This window comes from Nipponia nippon, unplaced genomic scaffold, assembly GCF_047370975.1.
Source record: "Nipponia nippon isolate SJK-2023a ecotype South Korea unplaced genomic scaffold, ASM4737097v1 scaffold_33, whole genome shotgun sequence".
NCBI lineage: Eukaryota > Metazoa > Chordata > Aves > Pelecaniformes > Threskiornithidae > Nipponia > Nipponia nippon.
In genome coordinates this window covers 2,929,625-2,935,624 of record NW_028262351.1, presented here as the reverse complement: position 1 = coordinate 2,935,624, position 6,000 = coordinate 2,929,625, and positions in this window count along the sequence as shown.

The window sequence follows — 6,000 nt, the reverse complement described above, 5'->3', positions numbered from 1 at the left end:
GTGTGTGTGAGCAAGGAGTCGAAAAGGGGCACCCGTCAGCTCACTGGAGCTGCCCGCTGCAAAGGGACTCCGGTCCTAGCAGTTAAAGTCTCGGGTGGTGTGTGTGTGACTCCCTGGATGGTGTGTGAATGCTCGGGCAGTTGCTGCTCCCTTAACACATCTAACCATCTTCTAAATACCTCCAGGGATGGGGACTCAACCACTTCCCTGGGCAGCCTGTTCCAATGCTTGACCACCCTCTCGGTGAAGAAGCTTTTCCTAATATCTAACCTAAACCTCCCCTGGTGCAGCTTGAGGCCGTTTCCTCTCATCCTATCACTCGTTACTAGGGAGAAGAGACTGACCCCCACCTCGCTACAACCTCCTTTCAGGTAGTTGTAGAGAGCAATAAGGTCTACCCTGAGCCTCCTTTTCTCCAGGCTAAACAACCCCAGCTCCCTCAGCCCCAGTACTGAGCCCTGGGGAACACCACTCATGACCGGCCGCCAACTGGATTTGACTCCATTCACCACCATTCTCTGGGCTCAGCCGTCCAGCCAGTTTTTAACCCAGCAGAGAGTACACCCATCCAAGCTGTGTGCAGCCAGCTTCTCCAGAAGAATGTTATGGGAGACTGTGTCAAAGGCCTTACTAAAGTCCAAGTAGACAACATCCACAGCCTTCCCTTCATCCACTAAGTGGGTCACCTTGTCACAGAAGGAGACCAGGTTAGTGAAACAGGACCTCCCTTTCATAAACCCATGCTGTCTGGGCCTGATCCCTCAGTTGAGTCGCCTCCAGAGGCTGATGGCTTGTGCCGCTTTTCCAGTCACTTTGTCAATGCCCCCTTCCCTAGAAAGGGATCACAGCTCTTTGGCTTCCCTGCCCTCTAATTCCAGGCTACTGGCCCCGTTATCCCAGCATCAGAGCAGCCAGGTGACAATGTGCTCGTCTGGATGACGACTGAAATCTTTTCGCATATCTCGCAGCTCACTCAGGGACAGAGATCGGGTTGTTACCATCTCATTTGTGGGTTCTGCCTCTTCCTCCTCTCCTTGTGATGGCCCTACTTTTTCATCATCTCTTTCTAAACAAGCCGATTTTCACTTCCAAGATTTCTTCTCATGTATAGGGGCGAGTGATACCGGGACAGGTTGGTTCCCTGGTTCAGCTGCAGTGCCTTTCGCAGGGGTTGGAGTAACCACAGTGCCTGTCGCAGGGGCTGGCATAGCCGCTGTGCCTGTTGTTTTGTTGTCAGATCCAGAGACCTTCTCTTCCCCTTGAGGGTTCTGAATAGTGTTGAACAGGGCTTGGTAGGCATGGGCCAGGCCCCAGCACATTGCAGTGATTTGTGTCTCTCTGGAGTTGCCAGGGTGACAGCATACTTTTTTTCCCCAAATGTTCTACTAGTTTTTCAGGATTCTGCACTTGTTCAGGGGTGAAGTTCCAAAACAATGGAGGGGCCCACCGTCCTAAGCATTTGCCCATGCTCTCCCACACATCCTGCCCCTCATAACTATCCAGCCTTGGAGCAGATCTCTGGATGTTATTCTTAAAATGCTTATTAACCTTAGACAAAACCGAAACAATATTCCCAAGAAATACCAATAGATCTATCTTAACTACCCAAGGATGTTCAAGATACTGAAAAGTTGTTGTAATGAAGGAGGAAACATCATAGAAGAAAACAACAAAGGTGCAATTTCCTCCATAAAATACCTCTCAGAGGAAGAAGTACAATTGTTAATTGTCTCCACGAGGTGGTACCCGAAGTACAGTAATGACTTCAGTACAAAGCTCAAATATCAGATGAAGCTCAAGGCCAGTGTTTTAATAACAAATTTCCCAGGCAAAGCATGACTAATCACTGCAGAGCATAGCAAACTGCAAAACCCAACACCAATCTTTAACACGTACTGCAAAAACAAGAGCATGGTGCAGATCAGATAGACTAATACCAAGAGCAGATGAATCAATATTATGACCAGCAACTGTTAACAGCAGATACAAATTCCTTAACACACTCTGGTTAATCTGTTATTATCTCAAACCCTTCGTGCCCCATGCTGGGTGCCAAAAAGGACTGTCGTGGTTTAGCCCCAGTCAGCAACTAAGCACCACACAGCCGCTTGCTCACCCTCCCCCTCCCCGGTGGGATGGGGGAGCGAATTGGAAGGGTAAAAGTAAGAAAACTTGTGGGTTGAGAAAAGAACAGTTTTATAACTGGAATAAAATAAAATAATAATAGTAATAATAATAAGTTGTAATGAAAAGGAAAACAACGAGAGAGAGAGGAACCAAACCCAGGAAAAACAAGTGATGAAACTGCTTACCATCTGCCAACCAACACCCAGCCAGTGCCTGAGCAGCAATCACTGCACCCCAGCCAACTTCCCCCAGCTTATATACTGAGCATGATGTCATATGGTATGGAATAGCCCTTTGGCCAGTCTGGGTCAGCTGTCCTGGCTATGCTCCCTCCCAGCTTCTTGTGCACCTGGCAGAGCATGGGAAGCTGAAAAGTCTTTGACTAGTGTAAGCACTCCTTAGCAGCAACTAAAACATCAGTGTGTTATCAACATTCTTCTCATCCTAAATCCAAAACACAGCACTATTCCAGCTACTAGGAAGAAAATTAACTCTATCCCAGCCAAAACCAGGATAGTATCCCCTGCCAAAAGCCACAGTCTAACACTGGTCTTGGCAGAGTTCAAGTAACAAATGGTCAAACACAGCACGCAATTATTCTCTGAACTGAGGCTTTGGGCATGCTGATGGAACACTGTGGAGAAACTTGCACTGCTTCCATCCCCTAGGGATAGTGAGAGGTCCCATCTTTCAAAGTGGTCCAGCCAGATCTTGTCAATGAATTCCTACTATGTACAATACACACCATAATGAAAAGAGTAATCTGGAGTCAAGAATTATACTTGCAGCAGTAAAGATCTCACACGCATGGAGACAGAAGATAAACTGGTTGATACTGCTGCATAGTTCATTTTCTTGCTGCACTATTTCAAAGGGATGGGTTTTAATGGCAAGTTTTCTTGGGGATGCCTCTACACTAAAACATGAGTACATTTTTTCATTTTATAAAACAGAAAAAGCCACTAAAGCCAGAACTGAAGATACTGTTGCCCAATTCTGGCCCAACTGGCCTCACAGAATGCACATGAGGGAATATCTCATGTGCCACAGCTTTGGGGGCTGTTTCCTACTGTAAACAACCATGTGTAGCTGACCTTCCTCTCAGTCCCCCTTGCAGCTACTTGACAGGCAGGATGAGATACTTACCCAGCACCCAGCCAGCATTCATAGTCTATTACGTTATAGGTCAACCCCTGGCACAGTGAAGAGGATCCATGATACAGCACAGGGGGCAAATAGAACATAGGATTGGGTGCTGAGCAGTAACTATCTGATTTTAATTAAATCATCTAAGAAAGTATATCTGATTGTGAACTATTTCAGAAATTCTGCTTGGTTAAATAGTTTATTCTATCAGGGACAGGAAGCATCTAAAATAACCCATGGTCAGTCTATGATAATTCAGAAGATAAAGTGAAAGAGAAGAAGAATATGTCAGTATGGAGAAATCACATATTCAGTCTGTCAGATTAATAATTTGGAAAAATAGCTGCAGCTTTGAATAATTTAGTCAATTTTTTTCAGGCATTTGTCAAAAGATTAAGGTTCTGGGCATTTGATTAAATGACTGAAAATTAACACTGATTTTTTGATCAAATAATTAAGGTTGATCTAGGAATAAAATAAAAAAGCAATACAACTCACCATATTTTATTTCATTCTCTCAAATATGTTGAATGGATATAAATCTGTATAAATTATCAAATTTCTGGTAAGTCCCACTTAAAGTGGCTTTCATCCATTTGCACATATTTTACCTGCTGTTGAACGTTAGTTAAAATAGGCCAATGCTTAAGGTTTTATTCTATTCTTTTAGTGACGTAAGAAAACGAATACATTTCAAGGAGATTTGCAGCTTTGGATTCAAAATTTGTTTCATATAATTAACCATGTTAAAAAAAAGCATCTTTACGTCAAGCCCAACTTTATGCACTAGTGTAACAGATTTGAGCTAGGCACACATTTACTAATGCAGGTCTGTGAGGCAAAGCAGAAGACAGGTTTGTCTGAGTAAGAACACAAGGTTGAGTTCTGCATGTGTAACACTGCTTAGTTATAAGACCTCTTTTCTTTTAGCAATATATTAAGAAAGTAGAAAATAATGAGATATGAGCTAAAATAGACTTGGGAGTGATTAGGCTGTTTTTAGGTTTATGGCTTATAATTCTAAGCTTTCTGGCAGTTTTGTCATTTAATGAAACACAAATTTATCACAGGCAATGTGCAGCTGTTACCCCTCATTGCTTTCTAATTAGAGCTTGTTTGCAAACATTCCTTTCTTTACTTTGAGTAAAAAACACAAAAAAAAAGCTTTGAACTGGCTTTGGTTTCTTTGCAGCAGAGGAGATCATACCACACTGAAAGTATTGTGTGAAATCCTGGCCCCACTGAAATGAATAGCAAAACATTTATGTCATGGGGGTCTGTGCTCACCCACAATATATGTACCCCAGAAAAAAACACAAAAATGTATTAAAATATTTTAAAATACAGACATCTGATTGATGAGACAAAGGATGTAGGAAGCATGTGCACACATGAAAATCCTGTTAACTCACTGGGGAAACAAATGGACCTGTCCTAGATCCCACCAAGTGCATTGTTCTGGGAGACCTTGACTGGTGTCTCTTTTCATGGAAGTCAAGATATTAATAATTAATCCTGTCCAAACCTGTTCACTGAAGGAACTGAATTAGGCAATTCTTGTGACTGGCCGCCAACTGGATTTGACTCCATTCACCACCACTCTCTGGGCTCGGCCGTTCAGCCAGTTTTTAACCCAGCGGAGAGTGCACTTATCCAAGCCATGAGCAGCCAGCTTCTCCAGGAGAATGCTGTGGGAGACAATGTCAAAGGCCTTACTAAAGTCCAAGTAGACAACATCCATAGCCTTCCCCTCATTCACCAAGCGGGTCACCTTGTCATAGGAGGAGATCAGGTTAGTCAAGCAAGACCTGCCTTTCATAAACCCATGTTGACTGAGCCTGATTCCCCAGTTGTCTCGCACGTGCCGCATAATGGCACTCAAGATGATCTGCTCCATGACCTTTCCCTGGCACCGAGGTCAAGCTGACAGGCCTGTAGTTTCCTGGATCCTCCTTCCGACCCTTCCTGTAGAGGGGCATCACATTAGCTAGCTTCCAGTCATCTGGGACCTCCCCAGTTGACCAGGACTGCTGATAAATGATGGAGAGTGGCTTGGCAAGCTCCTCTGCCAGCTCCCTCAGTATCCTTGGGTGGATCCCATCTGGCCCCATAGACTTGTGGGCATCCAGGTGGAGGAGCAGGTCGGTGACTGCCACCTCTTCGACAACTGGGACTTCACTCTGCATCCTATCTCCATCTCCCAGCGCAGGGGCCTGAATACCCTGAGGATGACCAGTCTGACTATTAAAGACAGAGGCAAAGAAGGCATTAAGTACCTCAGCCTTCTCCTCATCCTTCGTGGCAATGTTTCCCTCCGCATCCAACAAAGCAGGGAGAGTCTCCCTGGCCCTCCTTTTGTCGCTGATATATTTGTTAAAACATTTTTTTGTTATATTTAATGGCGGTGGCCAGTTTAAGTTCTAGCTGGGCCTTCGCCTTTCTGATCTTCTGCATATCCTCACAACACCCTTGTAGTCCTCCCAAGTCACCTGCCCCTTCTTCCAAAGGTGGTCGGCTCTCCTTTTTTTCTTGAGTTCCAGCCAAAGCTCTCTGTTCATCCAGGCCGGTCTTCTCCCCGTCCTGCTCGTCTTTCGGCACATGGGGACAGCCTGCTCCTGTGCCTTTAAGACTTCCTTCTTGAATAACATCCAGCCTTCCTGGACTCCTTTGCCCTTCAGGACTGCCTCCTGATTACACCTAGGTAACTCTGAGAAATCTATTTTCCAA